Source organism: Dryobates pubescens, chromosome 18 (genome assembly GCF_014839835.1).
Source record: "Dryobates pubescens isolate bDryPub1 chromosome 18, bDryPub1.pri, whole genome shotgun sequence".
Lineage (NCBI taxonomy): Eukaryota > Metazoa > Chordata > Aves > Piciformes > Picidae > Dryobates > Dryobates pubescens.
The window spans coordinates 2,852,609-2,879,019 of record NC_071629.1 but is presented as its reverse complement, the minus strand read 5'-3'; the positions used below and the strand labels follow the sequence as shown (position 1 = coordinate 2,879,019).

The following is a 26,411-nucleotide window of genomic DNA, read 5'->3' as shown; positions in this document are numbered from 1 at the left end:
CTGCTTTCTAGCGGGTCAACCCCTAGCCCATACCAGTGCATGGGCTGGCCCTTGTTGAACTCCATTAGGTTATATAATATTGAACATCTTCACAACTCAAACCTTTACCACAGGAACCGGTTTGTGGACAATAACAGTGTCCTCACAATTCACAACCAACCAGCAAATGCAATGAAGACACTGCTTTGACCTGATGTGAGAGCGAGGCTGGCTGCATTAGGCACACATAAACAATGACATAAAAGCATATAAACATTACACTACACCTATTTAACCCACACACTGAGTTGCACAGTGTGTAAAGGTTCTACCTTGCCACAACCAGGATGCCTCCTTGATCTGGTCCTTGCTCTACTCAAAGACATGCAAACCTCAGAGTAACTGCAGTGAGACTGGACTCCAGCTCACCCAATGTATGTTATTTTAAGGAATGATGAAAGTCTTTCTGCTCTTTGTTGCTGGGTGGCCAGCTGCATCTACAAAACTACTTTTAAAATAAAAGGTTGAAAGGATGGCACAGAAAATGTAACATTTACGTGCCTTTAATAATTGCTTTTGTTTGCTTATTTACATGTTACCATTAAGTATTTCTATGTGCTACCCACTTGTAATAACATCTGGGCAGCTCATAGTATTTGGAAAGATACACACTTAAATGCAGGTTACTGTCTCTAAAATGCCCATTTTTATGAGCTGAAATGGAGATTTCTCATTTTTAAGGCTCGCCATCCAGCCAATTTCTTCCTCTTTTACTCAGCTCTTTATAACACATCATTGGTCATGACCTGCAGAAGAAGAAGTCGCTTATTCTCAACCACCCCATAAGCAAGGTCTCTCACACAGTAAAACTTGTGTGTCCCTGCTCTGCAGGAGCTGGGGCAGAGATGCTGATCATGCTGACCCCCCTCCCTCCTGACTCCTTTCTTACTGGCATACCTTGACTGCTCATTCCTACAGCCCTCAGATTCATACTTTCATAGCCAGGGGTGAGCCTCTGTGAAGGGAATGTATCACTAGTATTGTTATTAATATATCATGAAGCAAAGTCAGCTGCAAACACATATTTTTAGCGCAACATCAGCCCCGTGGGAGAGTGCAGGTTGCTGGGTTTGGAAGAGTAGGTTGCTATTAGTATTGCACACTTTCAGCTCAGCCACACAAAGCATATATAATCATTTAAAATACCCAACCACCCTAAAAATCTATCACGTGCCTGAAACACTAATAATTCTATAACTTAAGCTAAACAGAGTACTATTGAGCTGTAAATTTTATGGCTACTATCTCCACCTCTTATGAAGTGTGAAAAGAGGCTTCATATCTGTCAGTCTCTTCTCAGAAATGACTTTCGCTGATTACTTAAACTTTCGTTAAATAAGCTTTCCACAAGCTGTAAAAACAGAACACAGGAGGGAGAAAAATTGGCTCTCTTTTAAAAGTGCTGCAAAGTCTCTTTTTGAATGAGTAATTAGAAATGTGTAAACTCTTTTATGGATATGTGAGAAGCACACACACACACACAAATTGACATTCCATGCAAGTATTTCTCTGTGCTATCAAATTTCATTGTATTTCGCCGAGACCAAAAAACTACACAAGACCCAAAATACACATATACTAGTGGACAGGGGTTACTTGCCAAGAAGGAATTTACATACAGTACAAGTAAACCACTCTAATTTAAATCTCTGACAATGGAAACTCACATTCTTAAAGAGAAATCATAGTTGTTTGTCTTTCCACTCATATTTATACAGATTGCAAAGCTATTGGCAGAGCACAATTCGAGCTGGGCCTTTCCAACTGCTCACTGGTATTTTTATTGCCATTATCAGCTCTCTTTTCTGTATCAAGGATCGAGCTCAGATGAAGACGTTTCCTGAATCTGTATACAAAGAGATGTCATGCCACTCAGTAGTCAGGCAGTGGGGAAACCCAAGGCCCACTCTTAGTCCTCATTGCCTTGAAAATCCTCCAAACTCCTTGATTAAGCTAACACACTTTTCCATCTTCAGTTTCCCCCATACAGACAAGTGTTCCATCCCCAAACTAGACTTTGCAGATGCTCTTCAACCCCCTTGTACCTTCACTGCTTTGGGTCCTTCACCATTCTGTTAAAACTCACATTATCTGTACTGAAAACTTGCTTTGACTTTGAGCCTCAGCAGCAGCTCCACAGCAGGGAGGCAAGTATCTTCATATAAAAAGAAGTGAAAGAAATCTCCAGACAAGAAGAGATGGGTGCTGCCCCTGCATGATTGCCCACCTCCTCAGGAGAGGGGACAGGGCACCTCGGGGACACTGAGATGGAGAGCCTGCCCCCCTTCAAACTGGTAGGATGTTTGCTCGAAAAGCCAGTGGATGTCACGCTGTGTACACGTACTGTGCACTATAAATAGTAATGTCTTCTATGCTCCTCTCCGTGGAAAAATCTGCAGGAGGGGAAATAGTCTCAAATCTGTGTAGTTTTCAAGCCAAAGAGAGCCAGCCTCATTCCCTCCTCGGTGGGGAAGCTGTAGGTAGGGGGTATGCCCCCCCCTTCACCCCTCAACCCTACAGAGTAGAAGCAAAAAGCAGGTCCCAGCTAATGAACGCGAGGGCAAAGAGCTGCTTCCCACCCGCTACTGGCAGGTCCCACAGCAATTTGCTTTCGCCCTTCCTGAGCAAACTCAGCCCCTCTCCAAGGAAGGTGATGGTCACTGTGAAGGGTTTAAATGACATCATTAAACAGGGGGCATTAACTGCTTCGTGGCTCCCCAAAGCATCCCTGTCCAAGGGGACTGTCAGATGCTGCTTGCCCTCCAAATACCCCAAAGCTCCAGCCTGGAAATGGTGCTGAGGACTCCGGAGGAGTGCAAAGAGCACTGATTCATGCTCTCCCTTCTCCCACTAAAGATAATAGTGCCATTATTTTTTATTTTTTTCCAGTCCCCATGAGAGTGATTAGGAGCCCACCTGCACAGTTCAATAATCCTGCTGAGAGCAGAGCAATGCCACTGCTCCTGCTCCCCATGACACTGCTCAGCGCAAGTTCTCCAGCAAAGCGTTCACAGGAACAATCTGGTGCCAAGTCTGTTATGAAACCAACCACGGCGAGAGCGTGTGTGAGCAGAAGTACAAAAGTATGAGACAGGGAAAAGCTTCACACATCTTCAGAGCAGAGAATGTCTTCGGTGCTCTCCAAAGCTATTAGCTGGGGTGATTCAGGCAATTTATTGCTTTGTCAATATCTTTTATTTTGATTTAATAACTCATGAAACCAACCGCCTCTCCGCAGCGCAGCCTCAACTTTCTTTACACAATCCCCACTTAACTCAAACACTTTAACTTTCAGGTCAAATCTCTGTCAGATTGATAAATTGGTCTATTTAAACTTTTTATCACTGAAGAATGCTCTCTGGTGTCTTTTTCACTATCAGATTTCACACACAAAATACCAGGATGCTTATTAGTTTCTGTTCCCCACCACACAGCCACATGAAATAAAGGATCACCGCAGAAAGCACAGATGTCATGGTGAAACGCCTGTAATTTGTCTGCAATAGTCTCATTCCCATAGACATTTCACAGGGAGAGAGGTACAATATATGCAGGAATAATGTGCAAACACACAGAGCAGAAAAGCCTGCTATAGGATATATGCATTAACTGCAGCCTACCCCTGTGCTAACAAGTAAGCAAGTCAAAGTATTTTACCCTCTCGAAGCCCAGAGTGAAGTTTAATCTATTTTGGCTATCTGACTCTTGCTTCATTAAGCAGTCTTAAAACAAAAACAAAACAAAACAACAAAAAAAGGTGTTCAAAGTCAACAACTTTCTAGCTATTCTTTTGAATAATCACCTGGATTCCTGTCCTTACTCAGGACCAAAAATATAATCCTTACAAGCCTACGTAGACCATATACGTTTCACCTTTACTTAATAATGATACCGAATGCTGGACGCTGTGGCTACTGTAAAGATAGTAAAAACAGATACTGCAGGACTATAACAGCCTTTAATGACAAGTTACAAAGAGTTCTAGTGAAAGAAAAGCAAGAGCAAGAAAGGTTAAATAAACAGAAAGTGTGGTGCCTCCCATCTTTCTTACATTAGCTTTCACTAACTATAAAGTAAAATTCCTGCTCTACGTGATTTGATTTCCCAGATCTGTGCATTAAATATTTACTTCTAACTATAAACTTATGTGAGAGCCAAACAAAAACTAATTTGCATTATTAATGATGCAAGAAATGTGATGCTTAGTCCCTGAAGATTTGTAATAAAAAAGAAAATGTTAGAGATTTACTTTTTTTTCACCCCACTTTAAAAGGCAAGTTAAAATGATAAAACTTATTTAATTAACAGAGACTCTATTTATGATTTAGTTGTTTCTGCCAGCAAGAATGTTGAAAAAGAAGGGAAAAAAAAAAAAAAGAAAAACTGTCTGAAATGAGGCTGAGACTACAAAGAGTCCATTTTCAGCTTGGGCGTCTCAAGGGGAAAATCAAAGGGTTTCTTTCTTTCAACGGTTTGGGTGAGATGATATTTTGAGATGTTGACAGCTGCCAAACTGCAGAACCAGTACAGAGCTACCAAACTGAAATTGGTTTTATCTTGGTGAGTTTTTCCTCAACCTCCAGCTCAACTTCCCTACAGCTCACAACTGAAATTTCTACTCAGTGAAAAGGTTTTTCCTCCCTTTTCAATGCTCATGCCTACTGCTTTGGGCTAAAAGTGAACTCTCTCTCTTCTAAAATTAACCATAAATAATAGACAAGCATTATCACTACCTTTAGTAGTGTTGTTAGTATGGTAATGTATTAATTGCCTTCCCCCCCTCGCCCCTTATGTGCTCAGTGTGGAACCAGATTTCAGTGGTTTAATCATCTTAACCACCTCTAGCACACTGAATGTTCTCACCCTGTCAACTTGCATGAGATTAGGAACACAAAACTAACAGTTTTTCTCTAATAAACAAAGTAGAATTGAAAGTCAAGGTTTAAAACTTGTTTTATACTTTTCTGACAGAAGTTATTTGCAACATTCAAAGCAAGCCAACCTTCAAATAATAATAATAGTGACAACAACACTTTCCATCCAGCTCATACTATTCTTATTCTTGCTAAATCTTGTTTCCACTCTAAAGCCATTTCCCTTTTCTAACCTCTCCATCTCTGCTGGTTCCATGACAAGCCTCATAGCAGCTTCTCATCTGCTTCACACACCTGCCCCATGCTTCCATTTCAAGCCTCTTCCCCCACAGACAATTAGCCATGTGGTTGGTTCTTTGTCGCGTATTCATTAACCAAACAAAAGTCAAACAAGCTCTTTCCTCTTATTGTTCAAGCTGTCAGCCTCAGCAACTGCCTCTGCTTTGGCTTCCTCCACCCCCTTCTGCCTTCTTTACAGCCTTCCCTCATGTCTTCCCTTTTGCTGTCACATCTGTGTCTTGAAGACCTCTTTAATCTTCCTCCAAGCATTCAACCATTTCTTTCTAAACTCGTCCTTTGAGAGCCTGTTCCAGGTATCCCCCTGCCTTCTCTCCTGCCTACACACCATGAACCCTCGCTTGCCTGAACTTCACTTCTACATCTCCCTCTGGTGTGCTCCCACCAACACCAGCTCATGCAGCACCAGACTGAAGAAATTCAAGAGTCATCCTTGAGATGGAAAGGGCATAACCCTGCTGGGGAGTCAACTTCTGGCAGTGCTTTAGCATATCCAACTCCTGATGTATGTTGCTGTTACAGCACTGAGCATGAATGAGCATCTTCTGAGCTCGTGGTCTTCACCACTGCGATGGAAACTCTCTGGCTCCCTGTAACAAGGCAGGTCCATGCTCAGCATTTTGAGATATGATGCAGATATTAGTTGAAAAGAGCAAGACCAATTTCCACCATTACAGAATTAGCAGAATTTGGATTAACTTCACTTTGGGAAACTTACTAATAAAAAAATACAATAAAACAAACTTTGTGCTTGATTTAAAAACAACTGCAGACATTGGATGCCTCTTTTCAAAATACCTTTTCTTATGAATTATCATGAAAGCTCAGTGCCCAGCCAAGAGAGAGTGTTGTGAGAGAAAGGATGATATCTCCAGCTATGCTCCCGGACCTCTTCCAATCAGTGATCCAAGAACTAACACACACTTACAAGATGAACTAGAACCGACTTATTTATTATTTTATGCTTGCTAGCACAGAAGGCAGCACATAACTGGTTTGGGAGAGGAAAGAAACTGAAAGAAAAATATTCTCTCCTTTCAAGGAGGCCTTTACCCACCATTATGCTCCTAAACTAGTATGACACAAACACAAAGTCTTCCTTAACTCTGAAAACATGACAAATGTACACACAAAGATTACCAAATCAATGTGTCTAGGATTAATAAAACTCAAGAAGAGGCTCAAAATGATGCTTCTAATTCATTAGACAGACTGGACAACTCACATAAACAAAGCTGGTCTCCAGAGGAGAGCACAGCTCTGCCTTCTCTGGTCATTGATTGATATTTTTGCTGTTCTCAGAGGATGAATCTCCTGCTAACACAGAGCTGGTGCAGAGCACTGCCTGGATCCCTGGGACCAGAGAAGCATTGCTATGGCCAGCAGCAGAGCAGATCGCAGCCATTAAGTCCCAGCAATGCTGCTCTGCCACGACCAATACTCAGTGTTGAATGTTGAGTCAAATAGGAGTTGAGTGCTCTTCCTGTTGTTCCCTTGCCCTAACTCTGGACCTTTACATTTGAAATAGTGTCTGGCACTCCCACAAAGCAGATATTTCTCCTTTTCTGTTAGACCCCAGATGAAAAACAAATCCGAATCTCCTGGTGTCTGGCATCAAAGTGTGGTAGAAGGGAAATATTGGGATAGTGTTCTGGCATCAAGAAGAGGAGATGGGCAGTGAGGAAGCAAATCCTGCTGAAAGACAGTTAAGTGGCAATGAAGACAGGGAAAATCATGAAAACTAAAGGGCAAGTAAGGGGATTTTAAGTGCAACATAAAAGGGGATTTGTGGTACATGTAATTCCTCCTTTAAATATTGATTAAACATAAGGGGGCTTTTGCCTCTCAATTGTAGTTACAGATCATTTTATTTCCATCTCTGCTCCCATCAGTGACAGCTGAAGGCGCTTGGCACTTTTGTATGTGCTATATGTTTCTCCTATATGTTCACGTTTTATTCTACCTCACTAAGGACATTTCATTTCCAACTAAAGATGAAAACAGGAGGCCTGAGGAGAAGAATGAGCTATAAAGTACCTCCAGCATTCTGAGGGGAAAAAAGCTCACGGCTTTCTGCAAGACAACAGCTTCATTGCAACCGCACTCTAAATCAAACCTCATCAACAGCCATTAATGACTAGGCAAGCAAGGCTTCTGGTCACATCATTCCTCACATGTCATTTGTCAAAGCAAAAAAAAAAAGTCTGCTGTAAGTATTATGGGATGGAAGAACTTAATTTTACCTTTCCCCCCCCTTTTTTTATAGTCATTGTGCTGATGCAATCAGTTGCGTATCTCAATGAATTACTAATTGGGAGTGAATCATCAGTCTTAACATTAACAGAAACATATTTTATTCCTCCATTTCTCCACATGCCTACCTCCCACCAAACCCAGCCCTCGCTATGCCATTTTAGTCTAAAATTCATTTACAGACCTGGGAGGACGAGAACTTGCCCAAGAGGTGGCCTTTCAGATTGTTTCATCTCATCATTTTTTCTCTGCCTCGCAGAGAAGATTTAAGTCAGTCTTTAAATCTGACAGGATCGCTGGTGGAGGGGGATGCCAGGGGTGGAACGAGGGGTGGATGAAAAGAGAGAGGAAATACCTCATGTCTCTTTTTGGGTCAGTCCCACACAGCTTACTGAACTTTTCTACAATCACACAGCCAAAGGGTTCCTCAAACACCTCACCAAGCTGTGCTAACTTCACTCCAGCACATACTCAGGATGAAGGGGGAGGAGGAGTTTGCAGACAGGGCTGTTTGCCCCAGCTCTCCTGGAGAGGAGACCTCCACACCAATCCTGCAAAACTGGCATTACCCCAAGACAAATACATGCCACTCTCCAGATACCAAATCTGCATTTATTTTTTCTTTGCATAAGAAATCTCAGCTCATGCCTGTGGCTGGGATTGGGCACGTGTGTGATGTGTCCTCATCTAGTATCGCTTGTGGCCAGCAAGAAAAAAAAACAACATATAATCCACCGCAAGTTTAAAGCGTAGTTTAAACCTGTCAAGTCCTATAAGTTCCAAGAAGGCAAATTTGCCATAAAGAAAACGGTTTCCACTTACTAGATTTTCTGTTCAGATCCCTGGCACACAGGTTTACCACCAAAGAAGTCTCTTGTGCAGGCACATAATCAACAGAAGCCATCGTGTTCACTGTGGTTAGATTTAATGCGATAATGAATATTCCACTGTCAGCTCTGGGTAAATGGATGGGGTTTTCACCTCAGATTCCCCCCTTTAAATATCTCATGCAGGCACATGCTTACCAAGTGGTAAATAATTCAGCAAAACCAGCAGAAGGACACCTGAGATGTATCCAGAAGACAGACGGGCAGACCAGCCTTGCTCGTGTACCATGCCGTGTTCCTGCTCTTGTAAACAGCATCAGTGGCACAGCGAGGAGCAGAAAGCCTTTATTGCTTATTTATACCTGCCCCTTGCAAAGAAGAGCACATGGGGACAAATGCAGGTCATCAGCAAGCTTCCTATGGAAAAGTCCCCCCACCAGTTACACCATAGTGACCCATAAAGGGTCCCATTTGGGTCACCACTGTTCATGTAGGTCATGGAAGATCAGTGCAGGGAAGCACAGAGGTGTTGTCTCTAACACCAGAGCCATGAGGAATATATGTTCCCTAATTAGTGGCACTTATTTTTGTTATCTCCTGCAGAATTACAGGTGATATTTCATTTTAGGGACTCCCTGCAGCTTGCAAACATTTAGCCACACCTATGAAGGGAATACTTTCATGCTTATTTTACGTGGCTGAATTCAGATTATTGGGAAAACCTTTGCTGCCAGATTTCCTCTCAACCTTTCCTTAGAGAGAGATGCTCCGGTCCCTTCATCATCTTTGTAGCCTCTGCTCTACTCCCTCCTGCAGTTTCTTATGTCTCTTGAACTGGGGAGGAGCTGGATGCAGTAGCCCAAATGTGCCCTCACTGGGGCAAAGGAGAGGGGAAGGAGAACCTCCCTCAACTTATTAGCCATAATCTTCCTAATGCACCAAAGGAGACTATTGGCCTTCTTGGCCACAAGGGCACATTGCTGGCTTATAGTGAACTTGTCCACCAGGATTCTCACATCCTTCTCCACAGAGCTGCTTTCTGTCTTGTCAGCCCCTAGCCTGAACTGATGCAGTGGTTATTTCTTTCCAGGAGCAGGACTCTACGCTTGTCCTTGTTGAACTTCACAAGGTTCCCCTCTACCCAACTCCAGCCTGTCCAGGTCTCAGTAGACAGCAGCAGAGCCTGACAGTATCTCAGCCACTCCTCTCAGTGTTGTATCACCAGTAAACTAGCTGAGGATCCACTCTGCCCCTTCATCCAGGTCACTGATGATGATGTTGAAGGCTGGACCCAGTACTGACCCCTAAGGAACACTGTGAGCTAGAGGTGTCCAATCAGACTCTGCACCACTGATCACAACCCTCTGACATTTCCAACATAATTATGAGGGACCTACCATTTCTTTGGGCTTTTCAACTATTTTGCAGTTATTGATGTTTTCCTTCTCCTCCTTGCCAGTTTCAAGTTTCTGCTCCGACACCAAATGTTTTCCTCTTTTCCTACTGCTGTTAGCACCAGGCAGATCAAACACACACAAAAGTGTTTTCTCAAAAAATAATCATTAAGCATATCGTGCAGTTTAGTTCAAGTGACAGCTGAATATTTGTTTCATTAATAAGTAATTTGCAATTAATTCATAGAGTCATTTCTAAAAGAACATTGTGATGTTGCCATGGTTTTAAAGTAGCAAAACACCAGTAGGTTTTTGTTTGTTTTGGGGTTTTTTTTGACAAAATTTCAGTACAAATTGCTAATAAGCATCCACTGGAAAAATCCAGCCCCTGACAGGGAGAGTTCCTGTGACGTGGGAACCTGGCTCCTATCAGTGTTAGAGGCATTGACATTCAACATGCTAATAAGTGCAGTATTTAAAGATTGAATTTCAGGTGCATGGGTGGTCACACTCCTCCATTCAAATGATTAGTAATGAAATTATTAAAGTTAAGGGCTTTTTTCCACTCTAGGCTCATAAACATAAAATAGCATAGGTTGGAAGGGACCTCAGAGATCATCTGCTCCGACCTCCCCACCATGGGCAGGGACACCTCCCAACTGCTTAAGGCCTCATCAAACCTGGCTTCAACACCCCCAGGGAGGAGGCATCCACAGCCTCCCTGGACAGCCTATTCCACAATCCCACCACCTTCATACTGAAGAACTTCTATCCTAAGATCCAGTCTAAACCTACCCTCCCTAATCTTCAAACCTTTCTCCCTTGTGTTATCGCTATGAAGTCTTCTGCAGCCTTCCTGTAGGATCCTTTCAGCTACTGGAAGGCAGCTCTGAGGTCCCCCAGGAGCCTTCTCTTCTCCAGGCTGAGCAACCCCAGCTCCCTCAGCCTGTCCTCATAGCTGAGGTGTTCCAGCTCTTGGATCATCTTTGTGGCCTCCTCTAGACTTACTTCAACAGCTCTGTGTCCTCCTCCTACTGGAGACACCAGAACTGGAGGCAGTATTTGAGTTGGGGTCTTAAGCTAAAAGAATGACAAAATCTAATTGTTCCAGTGCTGTACTTTCAATCAAGAGGCTGGACAAATGAATAATTGTTATCCTACTATCTGAAACCAAAGATGCTCCACTTTGCTAAAGCTCCTGAGGTTCAAAACTCATGCCAGGAGTTATAGGACACCTCTCCAATAGCTGAACGTCTCTCCCTGGGTACCCAAGGGGCTTCACCCTCAAACCTATGCAGGTCACCTTCTCCCTGGGCGCCGTTTACTCTCATATTTCATTGAGAGCTAAATACCAACTCACCATCTTTCACAAGGTTCTTTCTAACCTTACAAATTGGCATGATTTGGGAATAAATAACCCAAGAAAGCATCCTTAATCCTTGACACCAGCACCGCTTCCACTCTAAACCCCAGGTCCTGGCCAGCAAAGACTAAGGACATTTCTAAGCTACGGCAACAATTGTTGCCATATCACCTTCCTAATAACCTTCCCCCAAAATTACAGGTTAGAGAGTTGTGTGTAATCATTAACTGCTTGAAGGAGAGACACATTACCAAAGCAACAAACCTCTAATCAAGAGAGTGGGAGCAGCGCAGAGGAGAAAAATATCTCCTTAACAAGCGAGTCGCAATAGTTTAGAAGATTAAAAATGAATAAAATGTGATTTGGCACTTACAGTTTGCACCCCCCAGCTGCAAAATGAACATGTTGGGAGAAGTGAGCACCAGAAATGTGTGCCTGTTGGGGAAAGCAGTTTCCTGCAATCACACTTTTAGATAGGTGCTCTTGCAGGGTTTCATGTTCAGCAGCAAGAGGACCAATTACATTAATGACCTGACCCAGGTCTGAAATGACACAAGAGAAAGGATGTTAAAAAAAATAAATACATATATATAAATAAAAATAAAGAAAATCTGGAGTGTTTGGATTTCAATTTAAAAAGAAAAAAATAGATACTTTTTTTTAAAGCTGAAACAAATGCCCCATTTCAAGGTATTCTGATTGAGGTGAAGAGATAGCTAAGTTGATACCTGGAAAACAAAGTTCTGGGTTCTTTATAAAAATCTTTAACTGGAAGAGTTTTTAATTTGTCAGAAAGATCAGGTAATTTTTTTAAAAATTTTAATATATATTTATATACATTAAGAGCTCTTGCAGTGCCATAACTTCTGGGCTAGACATTAATAAAATCACAGAATCACCAAGGTTGGAAGAGACCTCAATGAACATCAAGTCCACCCTGTCACCACAGACCTCATGACTAAACCATGGCTCCAAGTGCCACATCCAATTCCCTCTTGAACACCTCCAGGGACGGTGACTCCACCACCTCCCTGGGCAGCACATTCCAATGGCTAAGGACTCTCTCAGTGAAGAACTTTCTCCTCATCTCCAGCCTTAACTTTCCCTGTCACAGCTTGAGACTGTGTCCTCTTGTTCTGGGGCTAGTTGCTTGAGAGAAGAGACCAACTCCCTCCTGGCTACAACCACCCTTCAGGTAGTTGTAGAGAGCAATGAGGTCTCCCCTGAGCCTCTTCTTCTCCAGGTTAAACAGCCCCAGCTCCCTCAGCCTCTCCTCATGGGGCTTGGGCTCAAGGCCTCTCCCCAGCCTCGTTGCCCTTCTCTGGACACATTCAAGTGTCTCAATGTCCTTCTTAAACTGAGAGGCCCAGAACTGGACACAGTACTCAAGGTGTAGCCTAACCAGTGCTGAGTACAGGGGCACAATGACTCCTCCCTGCTCCTGCTGGCCACATTATTCTTGATGCATGCCAGGATGCCATTGGCCGCCTTGGCCACCTGGGCACACTGCTGGCTCATGTTCAGCCAGCTGTCAGTCAGCACCACCAGGTCCCTTTCTGTTTGGCAGCTCTCCAGCCACTCCGACCCCAGCCTGAAGCTCTGCATGAGGTTGTTGTGGGTTAAGGTTGGGTAAGAGACTCTCTAAACTATCTGGCAAGAGTATCTGGGAACAATCATCTGTTTTGGATCTTCCATCCACACAAAGATTTCCATGATAAGATGTGACTTTGCCTCGAACGCAATTTGCAGCCTATTAGCTTGATCCAGTTTCTGCTGAAGTAAATGAGAAGATTCCCATTGGCTTCAATGAAAGCTGGATTAGGCTCTGTTCACATTCACAGTGGGGGAGATAAAAAAAAAAAAAAAAGAATCTTAATGATTATTTATGCCAGAAATTCTGATGTTAAAAAAGAAAATTGGTGCAAATGTGTTGAAGAATTTGAAGAGAAAAATGAGCGCAGTGGATAGGAAATGGTTCCACTAAAAATCATAAGATTACTAATTACTCTCAATAAGCTTATAGAAACGCCATAGATGTAATTAAATGGCACAAATATACTTTGAAATCCAATTATAGCAATGGAGCAATGATTATACAGTTGCATTAAGAGTTAAAATAAAGTATGATACCAGATAAATGGGTATATTAGAAAGGCATTATTAGATTTGCTTGCCTTTATCCACCATCGGGTGCCACCAACCCTTCAAGCTAGAGACAAATAGAGGAAAACAGATAGAGGAGAGAAGGCTGAGCTCGTTTGCTAAATATAGTCAGCAGCAACTGAGGTATTTCCACCAGAAAAGATAAAATGAGAGATACCAGCTACCAATACATCACTTCCACAACAAATCAAAACAGCAAGACTTATTCACAGCTCTCCACTTGGCTCCAGAATCATCAACTTTCCCCAAGTACCAGACCACAAAAAGAAGGAAAGCTCAAAAAAAGATTTACTGCAGGAAAAAATAAATGGAAGCATCCCAGAGAAAACACAATATACCAATAAAGAGCCAATTATTGCAACCATCAATATTCAGCACTGGACTATCAGAGGAAAAGAGATGTGGATTCCATTAAGAAAAAATATGGTCATGCCTATCATTTGGCAGAAGAACATTACTTACAGATAGGGAAAGGGACACTCACTTTATTTGTATGTTTAAATAATAATGTGAGACTTTACCCATTATGGCAAGAAATTAACATTTAGTGGCTACAAAGACATGCAGTGTCCCAGGGAGTCCCTTCCTGATTTATAGCTAAAATAAGCCATCCCCTGCTTTGCTCTCTCTTGTACTTGACATTCATATTAACTTTATAGATATATTTATATATATAATGCATCAGGTTTGCCAACTTCTGAAACCCAAGGGAAACATTCGCCAATTGCCAGAAACTTGCTTAAATCTCTTTGAGCCATACCTGCTTTTAACACGCAAACAGCAACCAGGCACAGCTTGTGGGTTTGGGGTGTGGGTTTTTTGTTTGAGTTTGCTTTGGGTTTGGGGCTGTTTGTTTTGGTTTGGGTTTTTTGGTGGGAATTTCTCTCTAGAAAACAGGTAAATTCTTCTCTGAGTGGTTCCTCATCAACAGGGACAAACTGCAGGTGTTTATTTTGCAGTCAATGGGAGAGGGGTGGGAAGGAGGGTTTCAGTTATTAAGGTCACACAGACTGTGTCTGCCCCTCCAGGTACAGGTTGGGCCATTAGCTTAATAAAAAGAGGTGGAGGGGGGGGGGGGAAGAACAAAGCATCCTAATTTAGTCTTTTATTCTGCTTTTGCTAAAATACTATAAAGAAACAGAAACATCCACATGCTTGGCTGTGCCTTGGCTTAGCAAATCCCATAAATGTCTGAATTTCCCATTAGATACATGATTTCTAGAGGGAGATGAAATCTTTACCTCTCTGTAAATTGATGGGAGTCTCCCTCCTCCCTTCAGATGCCAGAATATGGAAGCAGAAGACTATCCTTCTGAAGGCTGTATTTTATAATACTCCGATGAGATGCCTTTTGATTTAGAGTTTGCATGAAAGAAGGGGGAAAAAATATATATATAAAAAAATCCATGTACTCTGCCAGCTCATCTAACCTAACTTTAATCACTGACTGTGTAGACAGCTATATCTGAGCTAGTCATCTAAAATCCCTTTAAAGTCAATGGTGGGAAATAGATGGGTTTAGGAGGCAATTAATTGATTGGAAGGAAGAGGGATCTATCATATATGGAAAAGAATTGTGGCCCAGAGAGTTCTGCATTTCTCCCCTTGCTCTATAGGGAGTTCAAGCATCTGCATCACAGGAGTTATCCAAAAGAGATGAGAAGAGTATCACCAATCTATTAACTAATCTTTCTTCTTTTTTGGCTTTGTTGGGGGTTTTTTTATCTCTTTTGTTGTTCCTCTTCCCTTCTGTTTCTACACCTAGTCTCTCCTGGAACATTCACTCTATAAACACATTAACCCCTCCAGGAAATGAGTTTGTTCATTTGATGGTAATGAAGACTTTTGGATCATAGCTGACCACTCATCTGGGTCAGGAGAATGGATCTGTAGGGTTTGAAAACCACAATAACAGACAGTTTAATGCCAATTGTCACACAAGTATTGATACTAGGACAGATAAGAAAAAATTTCCATTGTTTTGCAACTCTCCCAAGGACCTATGATGGCTACATATAGCCTAAGGAGCTGGGCTGTGATGATTTTCATGGAGAAAGAAAAAAACATTCCCCCTCAAGAGGACATGGTAGATCTGTTAACTTGAAAACACAGCAAACTTCAGGAGGAAGAAACATTAATAACAATAATAAATTCATGTTCATCAAGGAAGATCCAATGAAGTCCACTTGAAATAAGTTTTTCCAGACTTGAACATTGTGGAGCCTCCCTCAATGCCTCCCTTTTGCCTGATCTACCACCCAATGGACAGCCCTGTGCAATTTTGTTCTGCTTTTAGAAGCCGGTGAACCAGCCTATTTCCTCTCACCCACCAAAGAGCAACCATTGTACTGAAGGTCTTTGAGAAATCTGCCTCACACTCTGACATAAGGGAGTAGGTTTTGTTTCATGTTTTCCTTATGCTGGGGCATTCATCTTCAAAGTGCCTCGCACGCAACCGGGGAGCCTTAGAAGCGTATCAGGGGCAATTCAAAGAGCTTTGCATGGAGCAGGAGGGGGTTCCTGTTCAAAGCTCCAGCCTTGCATCTGCCAAAGAAGAGCAGATTCAAACCCAAAGAGGTCACTTCACCTACCTGTAGTGGGATCTCATATTCAGAAGACTCCAACTAAAAACCAGGGATATTTAGACAGCGTGATAGCTGAAACCCTCTAGGCATCGCCCTTTCTCTCCCTCCCTCACACACAGGCTCATACAGAGCAATGTCTCCTTTAGGGGGAAAAAAAAATAAATAAAACACACCAAAAAATAGCCCCACAAAACTGCAGGAGACATTATGGCCTCCAGAAAACTTACTCACAGATAAGATCCATCCTGGTTTGAACATAAAAGTTTCCAGCAAGTTGGACTACCACAGGCCTCTGTTCAAACCACCTGAAACAAGGAAGCTAGGATAAGCAGTTGTTTAATATATGACAGAGAGGCAATAACATTTTCTTTCAATTTAATGCCATAGAGGAAATATTCTCCTGGGTTCAGAAGTTAAAATTGCCTGTGCTGTGGTTGGACCTGGAAGCCTTTGGATAACACAAGGGTTTTAATGTGGTAGGTACTGCCTAAACAGACTAACCCAGAGCTTCTTTCCCCAGAGATTTATCCTTTACACAAGAAATGTCAAAAAGCATGGAAGAAAGTACTGTTCTCCCATTTTATACCTGGAGAACTAAGAGAAGGAGAGATGCAGGTTCATGTACAAGCAGACCAACAGAGGTTTAGTTGTCATCAATGAAGTTAAGGAAATGTGAAGTGGATTTTTTAGTATAGTAGGAACATAACGGTCTCAGATGGTAGGAAGAAGTTCTTCACCATTAGGGTGGTGAGAGACTGGCACAGGTTGCCCAGGGAGGTGGTAGAAGCCTCATCCCTGGAGGTTTTTAAGGCCAGGCTGGATGTGGCTGTGAGCAACCTGATCTAGTGTGAGCTGTCCCTGCCCATGGAAGGGGGGTTGGAACTGGATGGTCCTTCCAACCCTAACAATTCCATGATTCTATGATCTGTGGAGGCTTCTTATCAGACACTTGGCTATTTTTCAAGACAATTTAATCTTTGCAACACCTGCTTTTTGATAAGGTGTAAGTGGCTCTGCATATGCAAGGAAGTCTCAAACTGGCTACTGAGAGGAGCCAGCTGCATCTATGGGATTTAATCCCACTGCCTCCAGTTAGTGGGGTCTATCCCTGCTCACATTGCCATCACAGCTCTGGCACTAGCCATCTCCCATTTCCTCCAGCCATCCACTGCTGCAGATACAAGCCCCATCTCTGGATGCAGCTTCTACCACCTCTTACAGTTTTTCAATGTCTAATCTCTTCAAGGACTTTTTTTCCCCCTTTTTTAACTAATAGATTAAAATGCATAGCATCCTACACTGCTCTCTCAGGCTCCTCTTAGCTGTATTGTGGTTGTCTTTAAAATCTGTAAAGCCTTTGGGACAGTCTGTCTGAATGCACTTCACATCCACAGTTACAATGCTCCCTGTATCAATTTTAGAAGTACCTGGGTTTGGTTTTCTTCCAAACTCCATTTAAACATTGCATCCACTGCCACCTGCTTCATTTTACTGCAGTGCTGAATGTGGTGTTCTGGATTCAGCTTGCTTGCTCCCAGCTTGGTTTAGAGCAGCAGGCCAAGGTGGATCATAAACTTTATGTATGACTCTACTTCTTAGGTAACATTTGTGGTCTGTCACGTTTTTCTACTTAGCAAATGCATTGTTCCTTTGAAGGCCCTGATCAAATTGACTGGGATCCAGGAGACAATTCCAAAATTTAACTCCACTGCAAGATTAATGCACTGCATAGACTCACATATTGCATAGTTTGCTCCAAGGCATCTCTCAAGAAGACCTAATCATTTTTGAAGGATCACACAATGGTTTAGGTTGGAAGGGATCTTAAACATCATCTAGTTCCAAAACCCCTGCTGTGGGCAGGGATGCTTCCTACTAGACCAGGTTGCTCAAGGGTCCATCCAGCCTGACCTGCAACACTTCCAACCTTGGTGTCTCCAGAGTTTCTCTGGGCAACCTGTTCCGGTGCCTCATCAACCCACAGAGGAAACTTTCTTCCTAATGTCTGAGCTAAATCTAATCTAAATTTTGAGACCCTTTCAGAGCATAAAGCAGCTAGAAAAAACACTGCACTGTATAACCTGGTTTCAGATTATTTCAAAGCCTGTATTTGCAGTGTGCTTCTTTCCCCCCCCCCCCCCCCCCCTATTTTATTCACATTTGTGTTGCTCCTGCAGTGACCTCACCTGGAGCAATGAGACTGCAAGCCCTCCACAGGCCTTCACAGAAAGAGCAATTGGTTTATTCCCTGTATGTTTCCTGGGTTGTAAAACAGCACAAAAGTACAAATGAAGAGCCTCATACTATTTTTCTTCCTGCTGTGTGCAATCAAGCCAGAAAGTGTCCCTTACTCAGAAAGGACTTGCAAATTACCTCGGTGTGTCTGACCCACCAATAGCAACACAACATCAGGACTATTTTCCCTCACTCACATGTTGGTGCAGTGCTGGCTCTGCTCCTGCTGAGCTCCTCTAGCAGGTCTGGGATGTTGTTGGTCTCCAAATGCCTGGTTGGAAAGAAAAATCCTGGATGTGAATGAAATACAAACCTTTGCCACCAAAAGGTGTGAATTATGTTTAGAGCTTTACATCAATTTATGTATTGCAGAACTGAGCTCATATATCTGGGAAGACTGAAGCAGGATAGATTTAATGCAGGTAAGAAATAATCATAGGAAAACACTTTTGGCTTCAGCCAAGTATGAAGTTAGGCTGTCTATTTTCTTCAAAGAACACTGAGGCTACCTTTCATTACATTCAACTGCAGCAACTACACAGAGCTTTAATGGAAGAGATTAAAAAGTAGAAAGGTAAAACAAACAAACAGCATTACTGCAATGACCAGGAGGATGAAAAATCTCCCTTACATGGTAGGTACAATGATGGAATTACTTTTAAAAAGAAAAAAGAAAGAAAGGAAGGGGGAATAAGAGAGAATTCATGTACCTTGATCACACTCATCGTGACAGCAGCATAAACTCAGGATCCTGCAGCACATACAGTTTGGTAATAAACCCCCATGTCCCCACACTGAACCTCACTGCCAGAGCTCAATCTCCCTATTGACTTCTAGCCAGGGAAGTACATTTCTCAAAAAAGTCCAAAGTTTAGATAATCAGAGAATGGGTGGAAAGGGACCTTAACAATCAGTTAATTCCATCCCCCCTGCCATGGGCAGGGACATCTCCTACTAGATCAGATTGGCTCAACACCCCATCCAACCCAGCTTTGAACACTTCCAGGCTTGGAGCCTCCACAGCTTCTCTGGATAGCTTGCTCCAATGCCTCATCACCCTCATGGTGAAGAATTTCTAAATTGAGCTTCTTGGAGTTTGAAGCCATTGCCACTCCTTCTATCACTACAAGCATTCATTAAAAGTCCCTCTCCATTTATCCTGCAGGCCCCTTTAGCATCAAATTACTTGAGGCCTCTTAAAATTATGTCTGTACTGCCCCACATCATTGCAAAATGCTTTCTTCCCTCTGCTTTGATCCACATTTGCACTGGCAGGATGTGTGCTATTCCAGCTCTATATTCCTTCAAACTTTGATAGCAAGTTGTTCATATGCCTGATTTGGGCTTAATTCAGGGCTGGGGTAAATCATTACAACTCAGAGTCAACAGGAGCCCAGAGACTTACATCAGCTTTGTGTCAGCAAATACTGACAAGATTGATCTCAAACTTTTTCAGAACAAAAGATTTTTGAAGATGGATTAAACAACATAAATGCTGAGCTGTTTTGCTAGAGTGCAAGTGGCATAACACACACTTTGTGTGACATCTCTGAATTATCCCTTCGTGGTAATGTTGACATTACATGGTATTGACTCATGGAAGAAGCTTAAATACCCTTTTAAGTTTCCAAGACTCTTTGACAAAGCACTATTTCATTAACAAAATGTTAATGGAATCTAGGAAGCTTGGATATAGAGTAGAGCCTGCTGGTTTCAAGAAGATCTCTTCTTCACTCACCAATAGCTGCAAGTGCAAGAGAGCAGGGCAGTTATTTTTAGGCAAGCAGAAAAGGAAGCTTCTCAAACAGGGCACTCATTGGTTCAGAAAGGAGGACCCAAGGTCACATCCACAGTGCTCCACTGAAGGGCTACCACACCTTCTGCTGGAGAAGGTAAAAATAGCAGAAAGAAAACACAATGTGAAGTAAACCAGGAGAGATCACAGGTTTGACATTGGCTTGGAGCTAAAGTCTTCCTATTTATGTAAAAGATGAAGGAATCTGTATGAAGAACACATGGTCTGGGCTTCTGTTTGTGAACAGGGTAATTATGTGCCTACAGCTGAAAGTGTTCACTCTAAGTACCCTGCTAACACCACAAATGGCTCCCAAAGAAGTACAAGAGTTTACATTTGATGGACTTACTGCTAGAAACAGATCTTGGTTCTCAGGTTCTTGATCTAACCCGGAGCAGGGACTTGATGGTGAGACAAAGGCAGTGAGGGCAGAGGAGATGGGCTCACCAGACATTCCATAATGGGGGGAAATGCCACTGCTGTGAGGGCAGTGGCACACAAAGGATTGGTTTTCACTCCAGCTAGAGCCTTTCACCTGTGAACAGCAGGAGCAGGTCCTCTCCCAACCACAGGAGCTCATTGCCTGCTAGAAGTGATTTCTATCCCAGCACAGAGCCCACAGCTGAACTGGGAACACCTGTTGGTTTGGTTTTTTAATTCAAGACAAATTACCTTTGCCTTGTGAGGTGTACAACAGCTATAGCATTAATTGCAGTCTGATGCCCCAAAGAGAAGAATACTCCTGCAGAAAGGGAGGAAAGATTTTGAGCCAGATTGGATGCAAAGTGCAGATGATTCATCATTCCTAACACCTTCCTTGCTCTCAGCAGGAGTGAAGGAAAGCTGCACCACCTGAAGAGTGTGTACAGTGAAGAGGGAGACTCCTTTTTCACAAGAAGTCACATGGGAAAGATGAGGGGTAACAGGTACGAGTTACTCCTGCGGAGATTCTGATTTCCACAACACAAGTGATCAGCCATTGGAATAATCTCCCCAGAGAAGTGGTGGAGTCACCAGCACAGGATACTTTGAAGATTCAGGGTGCTGGGTCATCTTACCCAGATGCTTGTCTCTTTAGCTTTTGATGAGAAAGGTTGGACTAGATAATTCTTTGTGTTCCTTCCAACTTGGGAATCTACAATTCTATGCTTGGCAGCACTGAACCAATGCAAAGGAGCCCTGCAAATCCTCTTGCTCAGGGAATTTGTTCCAGCACAAGGCAATTCCACATTTCAATTTACCATCAAAACACAAAAGAAAAGTACTCAGATCACATTCTAAGCAGGCAAAGAAACCCCTTGATCTGTCCTGCAGACATAAGACACTACTTCAACTAGGAGAATTCACCTCAAAATCTTGATAAAACTAAATTAAAAGGTTGGGACCACTCAAAAATAAGCAAATCAAGTCCTCAATGGCCACTGCAGTAATAATATCTATACTAGAATCAGTGGAGTTTAACCTCTGCACATCACAAACGCAGCCTAGGAGCAGAGGATCCAGGTGAGCTCTCAGAGCTCAATATTTCAACTCATACGGAAATGCAATGACCCAATAGAAAACCAAACAAGAACACAGAACATTCCTCAAAGGTTTCTTGGATAATAGCATAGGTTTTGCCATAAAAACAATTTAAAGGGCTCACAGAAAAATCAAAAGTCAAGGGAAATACAGGAAGAAAGACATTTCAATCTTGACTGCAAAGTATTGCACTCTGTCAAGGATTCTGAACTTTGTGATCTCACTAGGGTCATGCATTTTCCACATGAATTAACAGACATCCATTGAGCTGCAGTGACCAAGCAGGATTTTTATCCTGAATGAAGATCTGCCCCACAATGTTCGCATCCCATTGCCAGGAAAGCATCTCCCACCCTCCAGATAGCACTGGTCAGAGCCCTCTGTGAATAACCACTTTATAATGTGAGATACTTGCTATGCAGTGGGTCAGTGGTAGCAGGGTTGAAAAAGGGACATTCAGCTCTAAAATCACAAGCCTCTATAGTCAACACTGGAAAAATTAGCTCTGCCTCAAAGGCTCTTACAGACCTAGGAGGATCAACACATTCAAAGAGCAGATTGCTGCAGTATGTGAGCAAAGGTTAGGGAAAGCTGGAAACCTTAAGGTCTTGCAAATCAATCTGAGCATTGCACAAAAGTTTCTCCTCTTCCAAACCTGAGAAAAATACAGATTGGATTTATCAGACTTCTAGAAAAACTTTCATCCAAATCTCTCACTCTCTTTTAAGCAAGACTACAACACTCCAGAGACAAAAAGACAACTGGAAGGCAGAAGCTCTGCAGAAGGGGCATTTTACACAACGTCTACCTTCAAACCATATCCAGGCATGCTCTATAGCGGCTGTTCTGGTACTCAGTGACTCCTCCTCAGCTGAGAGGGAAGATCAGGGTAAGAAAGAAGACCCAGGGGCTGAAACTAAAACAGATTTAGCAAAACTCACTTCAAAACTAATGACAGTATAAAGTATACAAAGTAATACTTAGCTTGGTGAATGTACAGCAGTCACAAACCCCCATCCTCAGGTAGCAAATGATGAGTGAGCCCCTCCAGAGAGAGAGAGAAGAGGAAAAGGAGGAGCCCCCCATATACAGCAAACTTTCCCTTTATACTGAGCGTGACGTTTATAATCTGAGATACAGCTAGGGCTAGTTTGGGGCAGCTGTCCTGGCTTTTTGCCCTCCCAGTTTGAGCTCCTGGCTGACTGGAAGCTGCTAACAGGCTGCTGACCATGCTGGCCTGGTTTGAGTCCCTAATCCTTGATGCATGGCTGGCCCAGAGTTCTAACCCTGCAAAGCCAAGACACACAGAGACCAGCACTCTGTCAACTCAGTGTACTTACACCCATGTTTTTCTTCAGCTGCCACATTTAGCCACAAATACTACAGCCACAGGTTTTTTTTAATCACTTTTAAAAATAAATTTCTGAACCTCATCTGCAATTGCATGAATGCAAAGCTCACTAAATCCAACTGGCACTGCATGGTGGGATTTCTCTTTCCTATTAGTAGGAAAGAGTTGAGTTGAGCTAAGCTGCAGCCCTCCCTGCCACTCAGGCTCCATTATCACCAGCTGCTCCTTTAGGAGAACAATCTTTACTCTAGTAGAAAGCCACCTGTGTAATACCAGGCACTGCTGATTTTCTTGAGGCAAGAGGGTATTCACTAACTCTGTAGTACAATATAAGAATCAACCTCTTTTTTTAAGCTCAGGATGGGACCTTAAGACAAAAGATTAAAGAACTGACAAAATGCAAACAAAATTCGATTACCCCAAACTCAGAGTCCTTCCAATCATAAATATTTGTCATCCTCAGCATAATACACAGCCTTCAATACACTGTTGTGTTTCAGGCACATTCATGTACCCTATAGAAATTCCTTTATGCTGCTATTATCCCTGAAGAACTTCAGCAGAGTTGGGATCCATCATCATTCATCATGTCAGCCACTCTACGGGTAGTTACACACACTTTGTCTGCTCGGTTCTGTCGGATGGCCTAGCCCTAGATTGTATTAATTTTCACTGGCCTACAGAAATTACAGAGCTCTTAGGCTTATTTATAAATTATATCCTAACTTGTACCCATTTTCTGTGAAAACTGAGTGCTTTAGAGACACATCAGGTCTTCTGCTGCTGGTACGTACGTTTGGGCATCCCAAATATTGCCATGTTGATTGCAGCTTAGATTTCTCTGGAACTTAACGAGAGGCATTTCGTTGTTGATGCTGATGATAACTGCATTCCCAAGGGCAAACAACTGGTTTGTATAGTGGGTCTTTCTCTTTCTGAGCGTTCAGCAGCCTGAGTTTCTTTGAACTTTCTGCTCTTCAAGAATTTTTACATTTGTACAGTAAGCATCCCTGAGTAATGAAAAACAGGGAAGATCTGAACTTCCCTAGTCATGACTGAGAAGGAAAGCAGAGCAGCACTCAGCACATTGGTGTCATCATCCAGTGTGGGGGTTTTCTCCCTTTTCCATAAATCAGACAAGTTTTGGAAGAGCAAAATTTTGTTTGCTCTTATGAAACGAGAGCCTAATTGGGTGTTACAGGAAGACAGAACTGGGTGTTACAGCGAGCAGCACCCTCCAGCAAACCCACTCAGCAGCAGAACAGCAAGCAGCACGCTCCAGCAAACCCACTCAGCAGCAGACTATCCAAACTTCAGCTGCAGGGTTGATGGTGAACAGAAAATGTGATGTTTGTAGAAATTCCATTCCAAAGCTTTTCCTGAAGTGAGGTGGAGAAAATTTACTGTGTTTTTAATAGGTTAAAGTGGCAGCTCAACAAAGCTTTAACTGTCTTCATGGATAGCTTTGTGCAGACAAACTGGCATTAGGCGGGAAGAACAGCAGAGGCCTCATCAGATACATCAGAGCTCATGTACATGATGCTTCTGAGAGGAGGGACGGAGCCATGGGATATTTGATGTCAGTAAGGCTTCCCAACAGCAGCCAGCAAGCACATCCCAGACCCCATTTATGGGGTATAGTTACAAAACTGAACAAGAATCCCTTAAATTCCTCTTCCCAACCAGGGAGAAGTGGTCTATCAAGGATATAATGGGGCTCTCCTGAGGGTATAAAACAACCTCCCAGCATCAAGAGGAAGGGAAGCACAAATTTACTGCAATCTACTCCAGGTTTCCAAAATCTCTCCCCTCCCATAAATTCTGTTGTGCACTAATTACACACTCGTCTGTGTGGAGGTGCACAAAATATCCTTTTGTCCAGCAGGCATAAATCACATTTCAAACATACCTGTGCAAACACACTTACATGTTAAATCAACATGATTTTAGTTCCTGTGCTTTCAGGGGGGATCCCCCCACATGATTGTCAAAAGCACAATTGTTAATTTAGCAGTTCTACTGCAAGCAAAGAAAAGGGAAAGCAGAACAAATATTTAGCATATATATATTCAGAATATGAAACATGTTTACTCTAGAATGTTACTTTATTAGATTTTATATAGCACTTCTCTCCTTTTTGCTCTGTAAGAGCTTTGTAAAAGACACAGTGTAATCAGAACAAGCCCTGGGGCAGGGAAGAAAGTCTCCCATAGCATCCAGAGCCCTGGCCCTGCAGCACAACTGCCCTGAGGCCGCAGAAGTCCTGTATGGTATCCACAGCATCAGCCCCGTGAGCCCACACTTCAAAGAAACCCAAAAATGAGAAACCATCTGCTGAGGATGTGGAAACCTCTGGGATGACTTGGACTCTGCAGCTCCTCAAGCCTCCTACCACATGGCTACGCCTCAGCCCTCCTTGGGTGTCTCTGGAGTGGGAGCTTCCCTTCACCCTGGCAGCTTTGTGGGTATGGAGAGACATGGAGGTGGTTCCCATCTTCAAACTTTTCCCTTTGGAGCACTTAGCCACCTGTTCAGCTTAGTAAAATATCCAATCCATTTAATGAGGCTTGCGGTAAAATAATTCCTTTGAAGTCCCTCAGACCATGACAGCAATTAACCCAAGACCCATCTTCACTTTTATTGTTTTACCTACTCTTCTTCAAGATCAACAACATCTCTGATGGTACAAATTATTTCCCTGCATAAGCAGGAAGGGGACGTGTCTCACACCCAGCAGTTACCGTCGGCAGGCAAAGTGACCCCGCTGCAATCACAGCCACAGCGTGCGGAGGCTTCAGCGTCCCTGGGCTCTCCCAGGTTTGATTAATAACCTCTCTTTTGCAGACATAAGGCTGTCAGGCAATTCACTGCATTTCCTACCGGCAGCATTTAGGCCTGTAGGCTGCTGTACCTATAAATGAGGTGGGGTAAGGATGGCATCACAGGAGAGCGAGGCACACAAATGGGATTGTGAACTGTGGCTCCCCTTAATCAAACTGTTCCCAAGCACATCTCACTGCAGCATCACAGATACACAAATGTATTCACAAACTTCTACCCAAACATAACCTAATGTGCATTATTTGCATCACAGATTTACAACAATGCACATTAAGGAGCAAATGTGACATCCAGTGGAGTAGAAATAAATATAAATTTAAAAGCCAAAAAAACCCCAACAAAAGCAGCTGTAACTGAAATATGAGTTACTCCATGTTACAAAATGAGAGAAATGAGAGATGAGGAAGATAACAAGGAGCAGATACACAACAGAGATTCTTAGTCTAAAAATGCCCTTGGAAAAAACTTGGTCAAGGTTTTCTGTTTGTTTTCTTTCTGCTTGTTTTTTTTGTTTTGTTTTGGTTTTGTTTGTTTTGGGTTCTGTTTTTAAAGTGAGCAAGGATAAGGATAAAAGGGAACTAATTCCCTGCTAACAGGCCTCCTAGGGACGGAGTGGGATGGCCTGCTGCCTGCAGGCACGCTGCTCTGACCTCTGCCAGGGGAAAGGCATTGAGCACACACAGCCCATCCAAGAGCTTCAAGGCAATGATTCTCACTGATGGCAACGCAGCCCTCACAGAGCTCCAAATCCACAAGAGAGCACCCCAGTCCTTGTCCTTGTGTACATCCAACCATGCCACCTGCATCCTTTATATAGGCTGGCCAAGGTTGTGTCTCCAGATCCCTAAGGGCAATGCAAAACTCCAAAGTGAA

General features: G+C 42.8%; 1 long non-coding RNA gene across 5 annotated transcripts in view; it reads right to left on the bottom strand.

The window, feature by feature from the left end:
• The window catches only part of LOC128898090 (uncharacterized), a 91,948-nt gene that overhangs the window by 20,933 nt on the left and 44,604 nt on the right, over positions 1–26,411 (bottom strand). For all 5 annotated transcript variants that reach the window (XR_008462690.1, XR_008462693.1, XR_008462694.1 and 2 more), the window contains exons 2-3: positions 18,228–18,301; positions 16,027–16,100 (exon numbers count right to left, since the gene is read on the bottom strand). This is a non-coding gene — a long non-coding RNA (uncharacterized LOC128898090). The remainder of the gene's footprint in view (positions 1–16,026; positions 16,101–18,227; positions 18,302–26,411) is intronic.